This window comes from Myotis myotis, unplaced genomic scaffold, assembly GCF_014108235.1.
Source record: "Myotis myotis isolate mMyoMyo1 unplaced genomic scaffold, mMyoMyo1.p scaffold_m19_p_4, whole genome shotgun sequence".
NCBI classification, from domain to species: Eukaryota; Metazoa; Chordata; class Mammalia; order Chiroptera; family Vespertilionidae; genus Myotis; species Myotis myotis.
In genome coordinates, this window is record NW_023416346.1 from 55,517,453 (window position 1) to 55,541,630 (window position 24,178).

At 39.9% G+C, this 24,178-nt stretch overlaps 1 protein-coding gene across 1 annotated transcript in view; it reads right to left on the minus strand.

Annotated features, from left to right (window-relative positions):
• The window catches only part of NRK (Nik related kinase), a 171,934-nt gene that overhangs the window by 116,696 nt on the left and 31,060 nt on the right, over nucleotides 1–24,178 (minus strand). The window lies entirely within an intron of this gene.

Consider the following 24,178-nt stretch of genomic DNA (forward strand, 5'->3'; position numbering starts at 1 on the left):
ATCTTAGTTGGCAGTTAATTTGCATATCGCCATGATTAGCCAATGGGAAGGGTAGCGGTCGTAAGCCAATTACCATGTTTCTCTTTTATTAGTGTAGATATATATATATATATATATATATATATATATACATACATACACACACACACACACACACACTAGAGGTCTGGTGCACAAAAATTTGTGCACTCTGGGGGGAGAGGGGGTCCCTCAGCCTGGCCTGTGCCCTCTCGCAGTCTGGGACCCCTCAGGGGATGACGACCTGCTGGCTTAGGCCCGCTTCCCGGGGAATTGGGCCTAAGATGGCAATCAGACATCCCTCTGGCAGCCTGGCAGCCCTCGGGGGATGTCCACTTGCCAGTGGGGAGCAGGCCTAAACTGCAGTCGGACATCCTTAGCGCTGCTGAGGAGGCAAGAGAGGCTCCCACCACCACCATTGTACTGGCAGCCATCAGCCTGGCTTGTGGCTGAGCAGAGCTCCTCCCATGTGAGAACGCCCTGACCACCAGGGGGAAGCTCCTGCATTGAGTGTCTGCCCCCTGGTGGTCAGTGTGTGTCATAGTGACCAGTCATTCCCAGTCCTTCTGCTGTTAGGGTCAGTTTGCATATTACCCCTTTACTATATAGGATAGAGGCCTGGTGCACAGGTGGGGGATGGCTGTTTTGCCCTGAAGGGTGTCCTGGATCAGGGTGGGGGTCCCGCTTGGGTGCCTGGCCAGCCTGGATGTGGGGATGATGGCTGTTTGCAGCTGATCACACTCCCTACAGGGTGGGGGTCCTCACTGGGGTGCCTGGCCAGTCTGGGTGAGGGGCTGAGGGCCATTTTCAGGCTGGCAAGTGACTGAAGCTCCCAATCTCTCCTTTTTTTCTGTTTTTTTTTTTTTTTTTTTTTTTTTTTTTTTTTTATTCTGGGATTTATTTACCTTCTATGGCTGTCACTGGAACTGAGAGCCGGCTTTAGCTCTGAGGCTCGGCTCCAGCTCTGAGATCTTGGCTGCTGAAATCAGGCATCTGGGTTTGTTTGGCTTCTATAATTGAAATACTGTTGCAGCTCCAGCTCTGAGGCCCGGCTGGCTGAAAGCAGGTTTCTGGGGATTGTTTAGCTTCTATAATTGCAACATTGTTTCTTAGAGTGCAGCTCAGAGCCCGGCATCAGCAGGCAGGGAACCTTGGCTTCCTCCATCACTGGAGCAAGCTAGCCTCCTGTTCACTTCAGCTGCCTGGCTGCCGGTCGCCATCTTGGTTGGCAGTTACTTTGCATATCACCCTGATTAGCCAATGGGAAGCGTATCAGAGGTACGGTTAATTACCATGTTTGTCTATTATTAGATAGGATATATATATATATATATATATATATATATATATATATATTTATACACACATATATTTGCAATGGTAAATCAGATTGATTTTTTAGTTTCTCCTTCTGAAAGTTCATTATTGTTATATAAAAATACCATTGAATTCTGGGTATTAATATTGTTTTCTGCTACATTGCCTATTTTCTTTTTTAAATCTAGTGGTCTTTGGTGGAGTCTTTAGGGTTTCCTATGTAGAATATCATATCATCAGTGAATAATGAAGTTTTACTTCCTCCTTTCCAATTTAAACACCTTTTATGCTTGCTTCTTATCTGATCACTGAGGCTAGCAATTCCAGTACTGTGCTGAATAAGAGTAGTGAAAGCAGCCATCCCTCTCTTCTTTCTGTTCTTAGAGGAAATGATTTTAGTTTCTGCACATTGAGTACAATGTTGGACAAAGGCATGTTATATATGGCCTTTATTATGAGCCCTCTATTACCACTTTGCTGAGAGGTTTTTTTTTTTTAAATCAAAAATGGGTGTTGGATCTTGTTGAATGCTTTTTCAGAGTCTATTGATATGATCATGTAATTTTTGTCTTTCAATTTGTTTACCTGATGTGTCACATTTATTGGTTTGTGGATATTATATCAGTCTTGCAAAAATCCTACTTTGTCATGGTGTATGATATTTTTAATATATTGCTTGATTCAATTTGCTAATATTTGTGAAGATTTTAGCATGTATGTTCATCAGGAATATTGGCCTGTAATTCTCTTTCCTTGTAGTGTCTTTATCTGGTTTTGGAATTAGGATAATGCTGGCCTCATAAAAAAAAGAGCTTAGAAGTGTTCCTTCCTCTTGGATTTTTTGGAATAGTTTGAGGAAGGCAGGTATTAGTTCTTCATTTAATGTTTGGTAAAATTCCCCTGTGAAGCCATCCAGACAAGGGCTTTTTTTGCTGGGAAGTTTTCTTGTTTGTTTTTTATTACTGCTTCAATTTCATTAGTTGTTATTTGCATATTCACGTTTTATGACCCTTCCTGATTCTGTTTTGGAAGATTGTATTTTTCTATAAATTTGTCCATTTCATCTACATTGTCTAACTTGTTGCCATATAGTTGTTCATAGTATTTACTTACAATCCTTTGTATTTATGTGGTATCAGTTGTTACTTCATTGCTTTCATTTCTGATTTTATTTTTTTTGGGTCCTCTCACTTTGTTTCTTGATCAGTCTGGCTGAAAGTTTTTCAATCTTGTTTATCTTTTCAAAGAACCAGCTCTTGGATTCATTCATCCTTTGCATTATTTTTATAATCTTTATACCATTTATTTCTTCTCTAATCTTTATTATAATTTTCTTCCTTTTGCCTACTCTGTGTTTTTTATGTTGTTCTCTTTCTAATTCTTTAAGTTGTAGGATTAAGTAGTTTATTATTAATTTTCTTGTTTTTTTGAGGTAGACCTATAGTGCTATGAACTTCCCCCCTCAACTGCTTTTGCTGTGTCCCAGTGATTTTGGATTGTGTGTTCATTTTCATTTGTTTCCAGAAAATTTTTGATTCCCTTCTTGATCTCATTGGTAACCCATTCATTGTTTAATATACGTTTTACCCTCCAGGTGTCTGAATGTTTTTTGAGTGTTTTTACTGTAGTTGATTTTTATTTAATTCATTGTGATATGAGAAAATGCTTGATATGATTTCAATCTTCCTGAACTTGCTTGTTTTGTGTCCTAACATGTGGTTGATCTTTGAAAATGTCCCATATGCAGATGGGAAGAATGCCTATTCTGCAGCTTTGGGGTGAACTGTTCTGTAAATGTCAATTAAATCCATCTGCTCCAGTGTGTCACTTAGAGTAACTGTTCACTGTAACATTATTGTTGTTGTTTTTTGTTTGTTTTGTTTTTGTTTTGTTTTGTTTTGTTTTTGGTCTGGAAGATCTATCCATTGAAGTCAGAGGGGTGTTAAAGTGCCCTACTATGCTTGTATTTTCATCAACCTCTCCCTTAAAGTCCTCTAGACATTTTAAAAATATACTTAGGTGTTCCTACATTATTTTCATATATGTTTACCAGGGTTATATCATCTTGTTGGATCACCCCTTTTAGTATTATGTAGTGACCTTTATTGTCACTTGTGATGGCCTTCATTATGAAGTATATTTTGTCAGATATGAGTATTACTACCCCAGCTATTTTTTGTTTCCATTTGCATGGAATTTTTTTTTTTCATCCCTTCACTTTCATCCTGTGTGAAACGTTTGTTCTGAGTTGGGTCTCTTGTAGGTTGCATATAGTTGGATCATGATTTCAGAGTCACTCAGCTACCCTACATCTTTTGATTGCAGCACTTAACCCATTTGCATTTAAGGTTTTTCTTGATAGGTATTTATTTATTGTCATTTTAATTTTTTTATACCCAGGTTTCTCTCTATATATTTCTTCTTATTACAGCAGTCACTTTAGCATTTTTTGCAGTGCTGGTTTGACTGTGATAAACTCCTTTAGGCTTTCATTTTTTGTGTGTGTGTCAAGGAAGCTCTTTATTTTAGCATATATTTTGAATGATAAGCTTGCTGGATATAGTAATCTTGGTTTCACATCCTTGCTTTTCATTACCTTGAATACTTCATGCCATCCCTATAGAGTTTTTGATGAAAAATCTGTTGAAAGCATTATGGGAACTCCTTTGTAGGTAACAAATTGCTATTCTCTTGCTGCCTTTAAGATTCTCTTTGTCTTTAATTTTTTGCATTTTAATTATGATGAGTCTGTGTGTGGTCCTGTTTGGTTCTCTTTGCTTGAAACTCTCTGTGCCTCCTGAGCTTGTGTGAATTTTTCCTTCACCAGGTTAATGAAGTTTTCTTCCATTATTTCTTCAAACAGGTTCTGTATCCCTTACTCACTTTCTTCCCCTTTTGGTACACCTGTTATGCGAATTTGTTATGTTTCATGTTGTCCCACAGCTCCCTTAAATTGTCCTCCTGTTGTTTAATTCTTTTCTCTTTATGGCTCTCTGATTGAGTCATTTCATATACTCTGTCTTCTAATTTACTGATGCAATCCTCCACTTTTTCAAATCTGCTATATATTCCATCCAATGTGTTCTTTTTTAGTGCTATGTCATTCTCTATTTCTGAGTGGTCTTTTTTCATGGTTACTATACCTTTTCTCATACTGTTGAGCATCCTTTCCATCATTATTGTGCACTCTACAGATGATAAATTTCTTATCTTCATTTCATTTAGCTCTTCTGGAGAATGTTCTTGTTCTTTAATTTGGGACTTAGTTTTTTGTCTCCCCATTTTGGCTGCCTTTTAGGGTTTGTGTCTATGTATTAGGTACATATGCTATGGCTTCAAATATCTAGTGCAGGACAATGGCAGTTGCTGTTTGTGACTGGCCCTGAGTACCCTATTTGGAGCTATTAGCAATTCACAGCTTGTGGCTGCCTCTGCTGTTACTGGGTGCCTTTGAAAGGACCAATGTGTACACCAAGTCTGCTTTTGCTAGCATAATGACAAGAATTAGGTCAGGCAAAGACTCAAAACTGGCTGTGATCTGCCTCTGACTGATGTCTGATTATTATTCAATCTTTACTAATCTCAGGCTATCAACCACAGTGTGGGGTGAGATGTTTTCCACAGTGTGGGGCAATTGCTTCTGCTTGCAGGCTGATTGTTATTCTCAGTCTCTTAATGGGCCTCAGAAATTCCACACTGTGGGCAAGGGGTTTTCCAATAGGGTGGAGCAATTGTTACCCCTTTCCCCCCCACCCCAGGAAAAAGCTTCCTGTATGATAAAAGTCTGCAGTAGATATATGTTCTCTGCAGTATTAGGGAATGACTCAGCACAGGAAATCTGAGTGTCTGCCTTCCAAGCTCTAACCCCAGAGCCCCCAACCCTGGTTTCTTCTCACAAAGCCCCAGTCCACTCTTCTCTCCCTCTGCCAGAGCCCAAAATGAGTGGCTACACATGAAAATTTGTGCATTGGTCCTTTAAGAGGGTGCCTGCATTTCCAGCCATCTCTCCCTGGCAGACAGCAACCCTACTGTTTTTCACAGACAGATGTGTTATATGGTTACTTTTCTCAGTTCTGGTGATCTGGGCTGGGGAGCCCATCTTGGGGTTTAGACCCCAGACTTCTCAGTGGGAAACCTCCACAGCTGTGATATCCCTCTGGGACTTCAGCTGCTGTCTGTGAGAGCCAGCCCAGCCCTACCAGGCCTCCACACTTCCTACCAGTCTCTATGTGGTCTCCACTCTCTATCCTTGGTTGCCAGGGTTTTTCCAGATAGCCTTCAGTTGGTTACTCAGGATGTTTGATCCTGGGAGTGTGTCAATGCAGCTTCCACTTACCCTCTTGCCATTTTGGAATCAGAGCTTATTCTGGAGGACAGCTGAGCAAGTTTGGAATCTGTTGGGAAGTATGCCAGGAAGAACAGTCTGAATAGCTCTGGAATGCCTGAAATGGCTGTCCAACCAGAATAATTTTTTTCTATTTCTCTTCATTTTAGATATGAGTGGTGACTTTCGTTTTATTCTTATTTTTAAGTGCCTAATGATTATATTTAATTTGTATAGGATAATTATCTGGTGTTTTCCATTTGTAATTTAAGTGGCTAACCACTAAGACATTCTTCTTTCATTTAAGAGATGGCAGTCAATATTCAAAACTTGCTATTGGGTAATCAATTTACCAATTTTATATCATAATATAAAATAATTTACTGTAACAAAGACCCAAGTATAATTGTTTAAATTTAGAAACCAGTAATTTTTTCTTCTTTAATAAAAAAGTTGTTTCAATAACTATTTTATAGCAAGTAAGCACAGTTTGTATCTTATCACTGCCTCATATCTATCACTGAAATTCAAATATCTAAATTTTTTTATATATTAAAAAATACCATGGCAGGTATTATACAAACTTTGATAATTATATGAAAATAAGTTGCATAAGTCTTAGCTGGTTTGGTTCAGTGGATAGAGCATCAGCCTGTGGACTGAAGGTTCACAGGTTTGATTCCGGACAAGGGCACATGCCTCAGGTTTTGGGCTCAATCCCCAGTAGGGGAAATGCAAGAGGCAGCCATTCAATGATTCTCTCGCATCACTGATGTTTCTATCTCTCTCTCCCTCTCCCTCTCCCCTCTTCTCTGAAATCAATAAAATATATTTGAAATAAAGAAGAAAAAAGAAAATAAATTAAATAAACTATTACATTTATATTTATGGTAAAATTATTGTTGAAAAGAGTGGCAAGGCAATTATTGAGAAGTAATCATTCTGTTTTATCAATGCTACTAGGACAAACTGCAAAAGAATGAAGTTGTACCCCTACCTCATACCAAATATAAAATATTAACCAAAAATGGACCAGCTACTTAAATGTAAGAGCTAAACCTGTAACTTCTAGAAGAAAGTACAGGAGTAAATCTTTGGGACACTGTTTTGGGTAATGGACATTTTGAACAGATAACATTAAACTGTATATGGATAACCCTAAATATTCCACCCAAAAAGTCCTACTAGAACTAATAAATGGATTCAGTAAATTAGCAGAATACAAAGTAAATATCCAGAAATCAGGAGCATTTTTATACATCAATAATGTACTATCAGAAAAAGAACTAAGAAAAAGCTAAAGGAGTTCATCACCACCAAACCAGTATTATATGAAATGCTGAAAGGTATCCTTTAAGAAGAGGAAGAAGATAAAGGTAAAGATACAAATTTTGAACAACAAATACACATCTATCAACAAGTGAATCTGAAAATCAAGTGAATAATCTGATGAACAGAATGAACTGGTGATTATAATAGAATCAAGGGCATAGAAGGGGAGTGGACTGACTATTCTTGGGGGAGGAAGGGGTGTGGGGGATGAGGGAAGAGACTCGACAAAAATCGTGCACTGATGGATGAGGACAGTGGGTGGGGAGTGAGGAAGGAGGGTGGGGTGGGAACTGGGTGGAGGGGAGTTATGGGGGAAAAAAAGAGGAACAAATGTAATAATCTGAACAATAAAGATTTAATTTAAAAAGAAAAAGAACTAAGAAAAAAAATCCCATCCATAATTTCTTCAAAAATAAAAAATAAAATACCTATGAATAAATTTAACAAGGAGGTCAAAGACCTGTACACAGAAAATTATAAGACACTGAAGAAAGAAACTGAAGAAGGTGCAAATAAGTGGAAGCATATTCTGTGTTCATGAATAGGAAGATTTAACATCATTAAAATGTGCATACTACTCAAATAAATCTATAAATCTATAAACTCAACACAATCTCTAACAAGATACCAACGGCATATTTCACAGAACCAGAACAAATAGTCCAAAAATTTATGTGGAACCACAAAAGACCCCAAATATGAACAGCAATCACGAGAAAGAAGAACAAAGTTGGAGGAATCACATTACCTGATATCACACTATATTACAAGGCCATAGGAATTAAAACAGCATGGTACTGGCATCAAAACTGATATTTAGACCAATGGAACAGAATAAAGAGCCCAGAAATAAATCCACACCTTTAAAGTTAATATTTGACAAAGAAGGCAAAAGCAGCATACAATGGATAAAAGACCATCTATTCAATAAATGATGCTGGAATATTGGACAAATACATGCAAAAAATCAAAGTAGACCACCTTTTTACACAATACAAAAGAATACAATCAAAATGGGTTAAAAAGTTAATTATCAGACTCAAAACCACAAAAATCCTAGACAAAAACATAGGCAGTATAATCTCAGACATTTCAGATAGCAATATATTTTAAAGAAAAATAAACAAATAGGACTATATCAAACTAAAATGGTTTTCACAGCAAAGGAATCCCTCAATGAAGTGAAAAGAAAACCCACTGAATAGGAGAACATATTCACTGATACATCTTTTAAAAGGTTAGTATCCAGATTTATAACAAACTTATAAAAGTCAACACCAAAAATAAATTCAATTAAAAATGGGCAAAGACCTGAAAAGATACTTTTCCAAAGAGAACATACAGATGGTCAATAGATGATCAACATCAGTAATCATCAGAGAGATACAAATTAAAACCACAGTAAGATTACAACTTATACCTGTCTAAATGGCTATCATCAATCAACAAACAACAAGTGTTGACGAGGATTTGGAGAAAAGGGAACCCTCATGCACTGCTGGTGGGAATGCAGATTGTTGCAGCCACTGTGGAGAACAGTATGGAGTTACCTCAAAAAGTTAAAAATGAAACTGCCTTATGACCCCGCAATCCCACTTCTGGGATTTTATCTGAAAAGAAACCCAAAACACTAATTCAAAAGAATATATGCACTCTATGTTCATTGCAGCATTATTTACAATAGCCAATATTTGGAAGCAGTCCAAATGTCCATCAGTAGATGGGTGGATAACAAAAAAAGCTGTGAAACATTTACACAATGGAATACTAAATAAAGGAAATTTTAACCTTTGTGACAGCATGGATGAACCTGGAGAGTATTATATTAAGGGAAATAAGCCAGTCAGAGAAAGTCCAGTACCATATGATTTCACTCATATGTGGAATCTAATGAACAAAATGAACTAACAATCAAAATATACACAGATTAATAGATACAGAGCAGGCTGACAGTTGTCAGGGGTGGGGCTGTGTGGGTGGGTGGAGGGATTGAGCAAAAAAAAAAAAAAGAAACAGAAGAGAAAACAACATAGGCAACGATGTGGTGATTGTCAGATGGAGGAGGGTATAAAGGGGATAATGGTTATAGACAAAGACTTGATTTGGGATTATGAACATATAATACACTGTACAAATGATGTGTGGTAGAATTTTTCACCTGAAACTTGTATAATGTTGTTAACTAGTGTTACTACAATAAATTTAATAAATAATAAAATAAAGTATGTAGATAAATTTGCCTTCATCAAAATTAAATTCAAACCCAAAGAATGGGTTAAAATATTTACATGGGAGAAAATATTAGTGACTTGTGTCAGCAAACTTGAATAGACATTTATCAAAGGAAGCTATCTAAGAGGTCAATAAGCACATGAGAATATAATGAACATCATTAATAATTTGAGAAATGCAAATCAAAACCACAAGATCACTCCATATCAGCAAGGATGTTGTGTGTGTGTGTGTGTGTGTGTGTGTGTGTGTGTGTGTGTGTGTGTGAAAAGAGTGTTGGTAAGGATGAAAAGAAATCAGAACTTTCATATACTGTAAATGAGTTGGTAAAATGATGCAGCCCCTTTGGAAAATAGTCTTGTGGTTCCTCAGAAAGTCACTAATAGTTACTATATGGCCCCAAAATTTCATTCCAAGGTGTGCACACAATAGGATTGAAGACAAATCCATGCAAAAACTTGTACATGTATAATAATAGAAACATTATTCATAATAGCAAAAAAAAACTTGGAACACCCCAAATGTCTAGCAAAACTGAAGAATGAATAAACAAAATGTGTTATCTATACTAATAATAGAGAAATATGCAAATTATCCATCATGTCATGACCAGATCAGCAGGCTGTGTTCCCCCCCTCTGCTCAGGCAGCTGCAAGGCCTGGGGTAGGATAGGATATGATCAGAGGGGTTAAGAAAGGAGAGGGAGAGGAAGGCAGCCCTGCATGCAGACAGGCTGAGAGGAGAAACAGAAATACAGAAAGGGAATAAGAAAAAGACGCAGGAATGGAAAAGGGAAGGAAATGCAGTGCTGCACGCGGGAGGGGGTGGTGACCATAGGAGGCTGGGGGGAGCAGGTGCACCTGGCGAGAGGTGGGGCGGGAGCCCTGCCCAGACACAGGAGGAGGACAGTGGCCCCCGGCATGGGCCATTGGTGGGGAGGCTTCCACAGTCCAGGACAGAGTGGTGGAAGGTCCGAGGCCTTCTGGGCAGAAGCGCTCCTGCTTTGTGTCAGCAGCAGCGACTGGCTGCATGGGCCTTGGCCACCCTTGCTGGGCCAGGCGTGCCAGGCAGGTAATGGGAGCAGGATGGCAGAGGGGAGGCCAGGGAAGTGGGGGCAGTGAACACCTGGCCAGGGCTGAGCCCTGGGCTAGGGGTTAATGGACCCCCTCCTGAACGGAACCTTTAAGAAGGGAGGGAGGGAGGGAGGGAGGGGGGGAGGGAGGGAGAGAAGAACTTTATAAAGGAGTCAGTAGAGAGCAGAGGTAAAGAAGGAACGAGGATGTATGAGTGAATGGAAGGAGCTATAATGAAAATCAAGTATAGTTGTGTACTGGGGACAGATTTTAAAAGTAGGAGTCAGAAAAGAAAAATAGATAAATGAAAGTGAATAATTAGGCAGGTAGGTAGATAGATATTAAAACAGTGGAAGTGAGTAGAGAAGAATGTATGGGAAAGGTAGGATGAGAGAGAAAGAAGGAGATAAGCAAAGTTTTAAAGGGGAGCCAGTAGAGCTTAAAAGGAGAATGGGAAGTAGGAAGAAATGGGGGAGGAAGCAAAGCAGGTCCAAGGGAGGAAGTGAAGAAAAAAAATAAGATGGGAAGGAAGGAAAAGGGAAGGGGACAGGGGTAAAGATAAAGGAAAGAAGGAGTTTGGGGAGGGGGGTGGGTAGGAGAAAGATGGGAAGAAGGATGATGGAACAGAAGTAGGAAATAAGGAGGAAAGAAAAGTTTATAAATAATTAGTCACTGGAAAATTGTTACATAAAGGAGAGAGGAAAATTGTGTGAGAGGGAGAAGCCAATAAGGAAGTCAAATACAATTTGTTTGTAAAGGGGATAAGATTTTAAAAAAAAAATTAATAGTGGCAACCATTCCAGCAGGGGAGGGCAGTTAGGGGGATCAGGCCAGCAGGGGAGGGCAGTTAGTGGGATCAGGCAGGCAGAGTGGTTAGGGCAGGCAGGCAGGTGAGCGGTTAGGAGCCAGAGGTCCCAGATTGCGAGAGGTTGCAGGTTGGGCTGAGGGACCCTCCCCCATGTACAAATTTCATGCACCAGGCCTCTAGTATCCATATAATGCAATATTATTTGGCTATAATAAAGAATGGTGGTGGTTGCCCTAACTAGTTTGGCTCAGTGGATAGAGCATCGGCCTGTGGACTGAAGGGTCCCAGGTTCGATTCCGGTCAAGGGCATGTACCTTGGTTGCAGGCACATCCCCAGTAGGGGGTGTGCAGGAGGCAGCTGATCGATGTTTCTCTCTCATCAATGTTTCTAACTCTCTATCCCTCTCCCTTCCTCTCTATAAAAAAATCAATAAAATGTATTTTTTTAAAAAAAGAATGGTGTACTGAGTCATACTACAACATGATGAATCTTGAAAATAGTATGCTTATGTTGTTCTCTATAATCCACAAATGAGTGAGATCATGTGGTATTTATCCAAAGTAGGGGAGGGCGGGGGTAAGGGGAAGAGATCAACCGAAGGACTTGTATACATGTATATAGGCCATACCAATGGACATGGACAACAGGGGGATGGGAGCATGAGTGTGTGTGGGGGGGAGGTTGGGGGTTAATGGGGGGGATGAGGACACATTTGTAATACCTTAACTAATAATAATAAAAAAAAAAAGAAAGAAAGAAAATAGTATGCTTAAGTGAAAGTAGCTATTCACAAAAGGTCACATGTTGTATCATTCCATTTATGTGAAATTTCCAGAATAGGTAAATATTGTGAGACATTACATTTATTGTAGCCAACAGAACAGTTGGGGAAAGTGGGAAATTGGGAATAATTATTAATGGGTACAGTGTATCATAATAAAAAAAATGTTCTAGAATCATATAGTGGTCAAGTTTTCACCAATTTGTGGATACAGTACACTAAAAACCACTGAATTAAATTATACACTTTTAAAGAGTGAATGTTATGTGAATTTTATATCAATACTAGACGCCTGGTGCACAAAATTTGTGCATGGGTGGGGTCCCGCCCACACACCACCACCGCATGGTTCCCCACCTCCCCGCCTCCTCCTTCCTTTGCCACCCATGTGCTGCCACCATGAGGTTCCCAGCCTCCCAGCCTTCCCTCCTCCCAACTCCTTCCCTCACCACCTGCACATGGCCACTGTGTGATTCCCGGTCCCCCACCTCCTACCCTCCTCCTTCCCTCACCGCCAGTGTCCACCACCACCCACCCCCAGTTCTCTGTCCCAGCCCAGGGCCCAGCCCTGATCAAGCAATCAGGGCCTTCCAGCCAGGGAAAGGGATCAGGAGGTTGGCTGGAAGGCCCCATTGGCAATTGGGGCCTGTGGGCCGGGGGCAGCTCCTGGTTTGAGCATCTACTCCCTGGTGGTCAGTGCATGTCATAGTGACCGGTTGTTCCAGTTGTTCCAGTCATTCCATCATAATGTACGCTTAGGCTTTTATATATAGAGAGATCTGTTATTCAAAAATAAGTTAAATAATGATTGTGGGAATGTTAAATATAAATTTCCTCTAACCTTAGCAGAATAATTTAGCATAAGAAACAGCTGAATAATAATTACTAATATATTACAAGGACCCATTAATATTTGGACAGTGAAGCAAGCTTTGAATTTCAGCTATTTACCATTACCTAATTATGTGCCTAGCTATTAAGCAAGTTACTTCACTTCTCTGAGTTTAGTTTTCTTCATCTGTAAAATAGGAATGATAATACCTTTCTCAGAGGAAATGAAAAGAAATAATGTACATGAAAGGGGTACCATAGTGCCTGAAACACATTAAGCATACACACACACACACACACACACACACACACACACACACACACCACAGAACAAATTCATTCAATACAAGGTGCTGGAGTTGAACTTCAAAAACAAATTAAGGACTTCATCTTCAAGAGGTTCAGGGTCAACTAGGCTATTACAAATTACCATTAGCCAGTTTTATTATTCTTTCCAAGATATGTGGCATGGGATCCCCAACTACCCATTTGCTCCCTCAGAAGGTTTCTGCACCCTCCCATCCCTACCGTCCACCATATGGCTATTAAAACAAATCAGATAGTACAAAGAATTCTACTTATGCACATCCCTGTTGAGTGAACACTGTAAAGCTGTTATAGATCACTGTAGATATATATAACACATCTTTCAAAAGTATTTTTTGATAGAAGTCTGGCTTCCATGCACTCTGTTGAGGAACACATTCTAATGTGTTTCTGATATACCTGCATACTCCTCAGTTGCCACTTTTCTCTAGGTTCAAGCCACATTTCACCTTAAACACATTTTCCTTAATTAAGAGCTCTAAAGTGATTTTGGTACTGATTGTATGCAATTATTTGGCAAGTCATCGACATAATAGTACTCTAATTTATTACTGGAGAATATTATCTGGTAGGTTCCATTTATAGATACTTTTAAAAAATATATATTTTATTGATTTTTTACAGAGAGGAAGGGAGAGAGATAGAGAGTCAGAAACATCGATCAGCTACCTCCTGCACACCCCCTACTGGGGATGTGCCCACAACCAAGGTACATGCCCTTGACCGGAATCGAACCTTGGACCTTTCAGTCCACAGGCCGATGCTCTATCCACTGAGCCAAACCGGTTAGGGCTATAGATACTTTTTATGGGATGAATACAACTAAGTTCAACCAGAGAATGTGGCTTGCCTTAGATCCTATTATTTCTTGTTCGAAATTATCATTTTATCAAGTTTACTATTTTATGTAGGTCTAATTGTGTTTAAAATGGAAATCCAGGTCTTCACAACATAATTAGACTATATTACAGCACATATCAATATATCTCAATGAATTACTCTTTCATATTCTAATGCCGATTCAATCAAGAACACAGGTTTTTTATTTCTTCAATTGAAACATATCTATTTGAGCAAGCAATTAGAAGAAAGCAAGACAGTAAAATATTTATAAATAGTACCTATTCATCTTAGAAGCAATCTTTACTCTTTTAAGATGAATATAATTCTCTTACATAAAGAATAACTGCTCATTAATTCACTTATTCTCTTCTCCCACTAGTTCCAAATAAAAACTATTCCCATAAATTAAAGAAAGTGAAAACAATCCTAAAAATGATAATAACCATTTTTTATGCTGACCAAAATGTCTTGGGTGAAGTAGATTCTGATTTCAGTAACTTGATACATTATTTCAACCCAGGTGGCTCCATCTTGACCCAGACACTGCTATATAGGCAAACAGATGTTTCTCAAATTTCACATGACATTATCCATTCCACCTGTTTTGTGACAGATGATTTACTTTCTGACACTTAAATCTCCCTAATGTCTCTTTCCACCTTTCCCCCAAATTAGATCACCTCAACAGAAGATGGCCGAGTTTAATGAGATTCTAATCTAGATCCCTTACATTTATATAAGAGACATAAACAACCTCCAGAAAGGGAAAGTAAACGTACTGGTGTCACATGGAGGAAGGATATAGTCAGTGGTATAGCTGGGCCTGAAATTATGCCTTTGGGGTCTCAGTCTCAGTGCTTTTCTATGACTATATAGTTTTATCTATGTAGTATTTTGGATATTTATTCATTCATCTATTCACATGTCTTTCAAACCCTTCTCTCTAATACCAAGAAGAAGAAATAAATTCAAGATAGCACACATTTTGGGGAGATTATTGAAATATAATCAACATTAGCAAAAATTACGCATTTTAGTATATATTTCTATAAGGTTTTTTTCTATGGTTTTTTTAATTGTTGACAGTATTACAGATATTCTCCATTTCCTATCATTTTCCCCCTCTCCATACAAGCCCTGTCCCATCCCAGCCCCTCCCCATACTATTGTCTGTGTCCATGGGTTATGCATACATGAATATACTAGAGGCCCGGTCCACAAAATTTGTGCATGGGGGGAGGTCCCCTCAGCCCAGCTTGCACCCTCTCCAATCCAGGACCCAGGGATCGGGCTTAAACCAGCGGTTGGACATCCCTCTCACAATCCGGGACTGCTGGCTCCTAACTGCTCAGGTGCCTGGCAGCCGGATCCCCCCTAACTGCCTCCTCTGCCAGCCTGATCACCCCCAACTTCCCCCCCTGATGGCCTGGTCACCCCTCATGGCACCCCCATGCCAGCCTGGTTGCTGCCAACTTCCACCCCTTGCCAGCCTGGTTGCCCCTCACTGCCCCCCTCTGCTGGCTTGGTCGCCCCTCACTGCCCCCCCTGCTAGCCTAGTCGCCCCAAGCAGCCTGCTATTCAGTTGTTTGGTCATCCCTCACTAACCCCATTGACGGCCTGGTTGCCCCACACAGCCTGCTGTTCTGTCCTTACTGTGTGGCTCTTTATTCTTATTATTTTGACAGTGATTGTAATGGAATTAGTGATTAATAGAAAATTATGTTTGATTAAACCTTTAATTTAACTATGTTGTAACCAAAAACACTTTTTCCCACCTTTTTTGGGAAGGCTTTCAAAATGCCATCGTCCATTTCTTGTCTTAAGTAGAGAAGTAAAGTGGAGGGGGGGGGGCAAGGAAAAGGAGGATGAATGGAAGAAAGGAGCAACAAAAGAGGTTGGGGAAATGGTAAAGGAATTTTGCTTTGTCATATACAGTGGGGCCTTGACTTACGAGTGTCCCAACTAACAAGTTTTTCGAGATACGAGCCGTGTTTCGGCCGATTTTTTGCTTTGAGTTGCAAGCTAAAATTTGGGTTACTAGCCAGCTTCAGATACCCCACCGCTAGTTGGCGCAGCGAATGTCACAGAGAACACCACAACATCAGCCCAGCATCACGTGTCTCACTCGTTCACTTTTAATTTGACATACGAGTAATTTGAGTTATGAGCTCTGTCACGGAACGAATTAAACTCATTAGTCAAGGCCCCACTGGACTAGTATTTTGCAGATTCAGTGTTGAAGGTAGCTATAGACAGATTTGTGAAACTCTACTGAACGTGGACCCACCTGCTAGCTTAGATATAACTTTTTACACTTGTTTTGTTATTTTCCTTATTGTCCTACACGTTATTTATGTAACAAAATCCCAGTAAATTAAGTCTCCCTTTAGTTTGGCTTAACCAATAAAGATATAATTGCAACAACATTAGTTTTTCCTTCTTTTAAAATATATAGTTCCCTACAAATTGAAATAAATGTTGTCATCATTTTGGGGGTGATTTTTCTTCTTATTTTTGGCCTCAAATGCCAGGAAATCCAGATCTTAGATTATTGGGGTAATTATATTTATTCTATTCTTAATTGGTTTCTGATCTCTCACCTTCATCTTATTGCTCTCTTTCTAATTCTTTGAGTTGTAGAGTTAGATGATTTACTACCATTTTTTCTTGTTTTTTGAGATAGGCCTGTAGAGCTATAAACTTCCCTCTCAGGACTGCTTTCATTGTGTCCCATAGGTTTTGGATTGTTGTGTTTTCATTGTCATTAGTTTCCAGGATGTTTCAAATTTCTTCTTTGATTTCATTGGTAACCCAATCAATATTTAATAGCATGCTATTCAGCTTCCAGGTGTTTGAGTATTTTGGGTTGTTTTTATTGTAGTTTATTTCTAATATTATGCCATCGTGGTCTGCGAAGACGCTTTTTATGATTTCAATCTTCTTGAATTTGGGGATACTTTGCTTGTGACCCAATATATGGTCTATTTTTGAATATGTCTTATGAGCATTTGAGTAGAATGTATATTCCCTGGCTTTGGGGTGAAGTGTTCTGAAGATGTCTATTAAGTCCATCTGATCTAGTGAGTCATTTAGGATTGCTGTATCTTTGCTGATTGTTTGTCTAGAGGGCTTATCCAGTGTTGTCAGTGGTGTATTAAAGTCCCCTACTATGATTGTGTTGTTGTCGATCTCTCCTTTGATATCTTCCAGGAGTTTTTTTATAAATTTGGGTGCTCCTGCATTGGGTGCATATATGTTTACCAGGGTTATATCCTCTTGTTGTATTGATCCCTTTAGTATTATGAAGTGGCCTTCCTTATCTCTTGTTATGGCCTTCACTTTGAGGTCTATTTTGTCCGATATAAGTATTGCTACCCCAGCTTTCTTTTCCTTTCCATTTGCCTGAAAGATATTTTTCCATCCTTTCACTTTCAGTCTGTGTGAGTCCCTTCTAATGAGGTGGGTTTCTTGTAGACATTAGTTGTATGGGTCATGTTTTTTTTATCCATTCAGCCACTCGATGTCTTTTGTTTGGAGCATTTAGTCCGTTTACGTTTAAAGTTATTATTGAAAGGTACTTGTTTGTAGCCATTTCTGTTTTTGTGTGACTGTTTTCTTTCTGAGCTTTTTATTTCTTATTTTTATACCAGTCCCTTTAGCATTCCTTGCATTGCTGGCTTGGTGGTGATAAACTCCCTTAGCTTTTTTTTGTCTGTGAAGCTTCTTATTTCCCCTTCAAGTTTGAATGATAGCCTTGCTGGATAGAGTATTCTTGGATTCAGTCCTTTGCTTTGCATCACTTTGTAAATTTCTGTCCATTCTTTTCTGGCCTGATGTGTTTCTGTTGAGAAATCATTTGACAATCTAATGGGAGATCCCTTGTATGTAACTTTCCGTCTCTCTCTTGCAGCCTGTAAGATTCTCTCTTTGTCCTGAACATTTGCCATGGTAATTATGATGTGTCTTGGTGTGGGTCTTCTCGGGTTCACCTTGTTTGGGACTCTCTGGGCTTGTGTGACTTTTTTCTTCCCCACCTCAGGGAAGTTTTCTGATATTATTTCTTCTAATAGGTTTTCTAATCCTTGTTCATCTTTCTGTTGTTCTGGTACCCCTATTATTCGTGTGTTGTTTCGTTTCATGTTGTCCCAAAGCTCCCTTAGGCTCTCCTCCTGTCTTTTAATTTTTTTCTCCAATTGCAGTACATTTTGGATGTGTTTTGCTTCCTTGTCTTCTAATTCACTAATTCGGTCCTCCGCTTCTCCTAGTCTACTGTTGATACTTTCAATGGAGTTTTTCATTGCAGCTATATCACTCTTCATTTCTTCTTGGTCTTACTTAAGTTGTTGATTTTTTCATCTGTTTCTTCTAGCTTCTTCCATATGTTATCGATTTTTTCATCTGTTTCTTCTTGCTTCTTGCAGAGGTTGTCGATTTTTTCCTCCATCCGGTTTATGCACTCTAGGACCCTTATTCTGAATTCTTTTTCTGTCATGTTGCATGCCTCTGTATTACTTAGCTGCTTTTCTGGAGAGTCCTCCTTCTCTTTCCTTTGGGGGTTTCTTTGTTTACCCATGTTTGATCTCACTGACATATCTAGACGTTGAGTCGTTCAGTGGTTGCTCCCTTGGTGGCAGTGACTCCTTGGTCTGTGGTTGCTCTTCGGGCGGTTGCGGTAGCAGCTGCTCTTCAATTGGCAGCAGCTCCTCTGGTGGGTGCTGTTCACAGCTGTGGTGGCTCTTCTGGCTGGTGGGGCGAGGTTTCACGTACAGCTGCTGTTCCTCAGCAGAGGGTGTGGTGCTCAGGAGGTTGCTGTTGCTTGGATCTGCTTTCCAGGGGAGTTCTGCTCTTCCCGGCTGCAAACCGTCTCACCAGCTGAGCAGTTTCGCCAATTCGGGGTGGATGTTACTAGTTTCAGCTGCTCACTCCATTTGCTCTGGGACACGACCTGGGACGCGTCTGCCTATACCGCCGCCATCTTCCGTCTCCTCACCTTCATCTTAACATGGCATATTAACATTATAAATTACCTCAAATACTCTGACAAAAGTTGAGGTTGAATTTATAAATTATTTCAATCTTGCTTGCTTCGTAACTGGCTAAAAGGTTTAATGTGTAATGTGAACCTATACCAACAACCTTTTGCTTTTTAACTGATATCCCCTAATTTATGAAGAGTATGATTCTAATAAAATATTGCAGAGAGATACTATGATCTATACTAATAATAGCCAAGGGCCGCCACAACCACACAGACGACAGTAAGAGCAGGGGGTCCGCAGCGGGGGCAGGGTTACAGTGGACATCTCTCCGCACGCCTGCGCCGGGGGTCTGGTTCAAGTCTCCCAGCAGGTGTTTAGTGGGGGTGGAGTCAATATTGGATGAGCAGGGAGGTGAGGCTGAGCAGAGGGCAGAGCCCTGGCCAGGAGGCCTGTGGTCTGGGTAAGGCAGCCATAGGAGAGAGTAGTCCTGGGGATGACGCGGGACTTTGGCGTTGTAGAAAGAATAGGGTGGAGGACAGCTTGGCTGGGACTTGCCCAGAGGCAGAAGGCCAGGTAGGAGGCTCTGCCAATAACAGTGGTGGTGGTCTGAGTTCCAGTCCCGATGCTGCTCCCCAGAGAACATTGGAGCTGGAAGGCACCTTCACAGCCACTCAATTCCCATTCCCTTTATAGGTAAGAAATCAAGACCAGGGAGGCCTGGTTCAAGTACAGGGGGTCTACAGTGGGGGCGGGGCTGCAGCAGAGGCCTCTCCGCATGCTTGTGGGGGGGGGGGGTCTGGTTCAAGTCCCAGATTGTGAGGGTGAGTGAGAACAACATAGGCTAAGGGACAAGCAGGGGGTTAGTGGGGGTGGAGTTGATCTTGGATGAGCAGGGAGGTGAGGCTAAGTGGAGGGCAGAGCCCTGGACAGGAGGCCTGTGGTCTGGGTAAGGCAGCCATAGGAGGGATTAGTCCTGAGGATGACACAGGACTTTGGCGTTGTAGAAAGAATAACTTCAGCCATCGAAGATCAAACTGTACACCCCAAATGCTTTTCCATGAATGGTCCAGGTGGTAATGGAAAAACATATCTTTATAAAGTTTTAATATATTATATTAGAGGTTGTGGTGGTACTGTTTTACCCACAGTGTCTACAGGAATTGCTGCAAATTTATTTCTCAGTGGAAGAACCTTTCATGCCTAATAGAAATTACCAATTCCATTAAATGAAACTCCAATTTCTAGACTCGATATAAAGAGTGAAGTTGCTAAAACCATTAAAATGGCTGAACTTCTCATTATTGATTAATGCACCATGGCATCCAGTCATGCTACAAATTCCATAGGCAGATTACTAAGAGAAATTATGAATTTGAATGTTGCATTTGGTGAGAAAGTTCTCTTTCTCAGAGGGGATTTTCGACAATGTCTCAGTATTGTGAAGCATGCTATGTGATAAGCCATAGTACAAATGAGTGTAAAGTACTGTATTGTTTGGGGATGTTTCAGAAATTTGTCTCTTAAAACAAATATGAGATCAGAGGATTATGCTTATAGTGAATGGTTAGTAAAACTTGGAGATTGCAAACTTGATAGCAGTTTTCATTTAGGAATGGATATTAAAATCTCCTGTGAAATGATTTGTAACTGATCTATTATTGAAGCTACCTTTGGAAATACTATATATATAGATAATATTAAAAATATATCTAAATGTGCAATTCTTTGTCCAAAAAATGAGCACGTTAAAAATTAAATGAAAAAAATTTGGATATACTTGATGGAGATTTTCACACATATTTGAGTGATGATACCATTGATTCAACAGATAATGCTGAAAAGGTTTCTAAGAGTGAAGAATTCTAATACATTTTAAAGAAAAAAAGAAACAATATTAGAGTAGAAATACTTACTGGAAGATCTGAGGCATGGTTATGTATTTTTGAAGAACATAGAAAGAAGGTTTTAAGGCTAATTTGAAAGTGTGAAATTTGTGAAGGTTGTGTAATGAGAAGGAAAAGAGAAATGTTGAAAGAAAGAAGTAAGTTCTAAAGTTAACTATTTAAAGTTTAAACAAAGGCCAGACCACTAGCTAATTTATAGCCTCCCTGTAACTAAAAAGCCCTTATCTCCCCCCTGTCAAGAACAGAGGGGGAGAGAGGGAGGGAAAGAAAGAAAAAACGGGGGCCAAGGGCCATTTTACTCTGAGCAAGAAAGCCTGAGGTTTCAGTCTTCAAGTCTGGCAGGACAAGGTTGCTGGATACTTAAGCTAAACCAGAATATTCAGCAGCAGAATTTTAAGACAGAAGCATGTATAATGCCTCAGACCCCCCACCCAGCCTGTTCTTCAAATTGGCTGGGGGGTGTGGGCATCTTTACGTCAGATGTATAAGTTTGCTTACTTTGATTTTCAATAAGAGAGCATACTTTAATTACTTGATAAGTTACCTTTACACAATATAATCAAATTCTCATATAAACTCATTCATATGAAAAGTCAATACCTGCATTCTTAACTTTCTCACCTGCTTTTCTTCCTCCCATTTAGAAGCCTTCAAGCTCCAGATGGTGCTACAAGCCAGGACACTGAACTACCATTACAACCCTCTTGGGGAAGATGAAGAAGACTCAAGCTGTTGAACACCCATAGCGATGTCCCTCCTTTACAGGAAGTAGCTAGAGAGCGGTCAGCGACCCTATCCCCAATTCCTGAGTCTTCTATAATCTCCAAGGCTAAGGCTAGCTTGAGGATCAAGAGGGTGGAATGAAGGGAAAAATACATTTGGGGGGGCTAGCTATCTGAATCTGTGCCAGTAACCTGCATTCCAACGCACACTCTTGCTTGGAGATAAACTCCATTCTTATCTGTGATGCCTGTCCTGCCTTGCAGAACCTGTTTCCCAGAATACTCCCATTTCACAGAGGCCATAAAGCATGAACCATATACAACCCCCTGAGGGGTTTGGCAGCACTGATGCCAGACAGCCCTCTGAATGTGATATCACTTCCCCCATCCCAACTCACGGGGCCTGCAAAGCCTGCGAAAAGTCCAGAAACCTGTTCAATCTTTGGGGGACAAAGAAACTAAGGGTATACAGGGAAAGCTTCGTCCATATTCATCACTCAGGATTTGGAGACTGAATCCCCTGAGTCATGGCACTAATGCATCTGCAAATAAAGGCTAGTGCCCTGCTGATTAATTTTCCCGAGCCACCTGGCAGCTTATCTTCAACAAATAATTCTTTAATTTTTTTCTGTCTTCACCAAAAAGGCTCTCTGAAAAAACAACAACAAACAAACACAAAAAACAACAACAAGCTCTCTGAGATTGGCTGGATAAAACAATAATGCTACTACAACGGGGAGAGTTATAAAAACTGGTATCTCATCATGAATACTTCTTGGAGGCTTGATGGAACCATATTCCAGGTTATCACTAATCCAACTATATCATGCAGATAGGTGTTTCTTTCTTTACTTAACAATCCCCTTGTGTGTGTGTGTGTGTGTGTGTGTGTGTGTGTGTGTGTGTGTGTGTGTTTATAGCATAATTAAAAGTTAGGGCTTTGAATGCCAGAGAACTCTGGTTTCAATCCTGGTTTAGACACTTACTGTATGACTTTAGACAAATTAGTTAACTTTTCTATGCCTCAGTTTCACATGCAAAATGATAACATTTAGCCGAAACCGGTTTGGCTCAGTGGATAGAGCGTCGGCCTGCGGACTGAAAGGTCCCAGGATCGATTCCGGTCAAGGGCATGTACCTGGGTTCCGGGCACATTCCCAGTGGGAGGTGTGCAGGAGGCAGCTGATCGATGTTTCTCTCTCATTGATGTTTCTAACTCTCTCTCTCCCTTCCTCTCTGTAAAAAATCAATAAAATATATTTTTTAAAAAAAATGATAACATTTATAAAAGCTACCTCATGGGATTTCTGTAAGGATCAAATATATTAATGCCAATAAATTACATAGACTAATGTCTGGTATATAGTAAGTATTTAATGGTAACTTGAATTGTTATTGGCTAGAATGCAAGACTGATTTATTTTGTACTTATACATTACAGTGCATGACTTTCCTCACTTCTTATTTAGAAACTAGTTTTGCTTGAAGTATTAGAAAGAATTAATGATTGTAGAAGGTCCAGCAAATGAAATCCCCAAGAGAGCTGGGAGATAGAGTGGGGCCTTGACTTACGAGTGTCCCGAGTAACGAGTTTTTTGAGATACCAGCTGTCTCTGGGCTGATTTTTTGCATTGAGTTGATAGAGTAACTTGAGTTAACGAGCTCCTTAATGAGCTCGGTCTCGGAAGGAATTAAATTCGTAAGACAAGGCCCCACTGTAGTGGCATTGTTTCAGACTCTATTTCTCTCTCTACTAGAACTCTTAACAAATCCAGAGAGGGTATAATTAATAAGGCCTCATCAATTGGAAATCTTCAATATATTACTGCCCCTTTAGATATCTTCTTAAAATATACAGACACATTCTACCTTTGCATATTATCAGTTGTCCTTGAGAAAACATTATTTCCAAAAGGGATATAATATATCATACATTCTCTGATCCATCCTGAGTGGATTAGAAGCAACATTATATGATGGTTGGATTTAAACAGTTCTGCTGACAATTTGCCTCTATTTTGCACTGTAGATCAGTCATGTCCTATGTATTCATCCTTAAGCCCCAGTATCATAGGCAAAATGATTGATTTAACTTACAACTCTCACAAGAAATGGACCACATGTAACTAAACAATACAAATGGTCTTTCTTTGAGCATACTTTAGATCAGGGGTCCTCAAACTTTTTAAACAGGGGGCCAGTTCACTGTCCCTCAGACCGTTGGAGGGCCGGACTATAGTTTTTTTAAAAAAAAACTATGAACAAATTCCTATGGACACTGAACATATCTTATTTTGAAGTAAAAAAACAAAATGGGAACAAATACAATATTTGTATTTGCATGTGGCCCGCGGGCCGTAGTTTGAGGACCCCTGCTGTAGATTGAAGCCAGTGACAGCCTGGCTTGTGAAACAAAAGAACATAAGGTCTTTGACAAAATAAGCATGCAAACAAGCAAAATCCATCATTGATTGATACTGATTGCAATCACACTAGGTGCTTGGACCATATAAGGCAAAGTAAACCAGAAGAGTGACCAATTAACTCACCAGACCAGAGCACTTCCACTTTTGGAGTAAGGAAAAAAAGTGATCTTGATTCATTCTCTAGCCCAGGTGGGCTTAGCAGGCAAAATACTCTCCTTTGCATGTCAAAGAGTAAACTCTCCTTTCCCCTACTCAGCCCC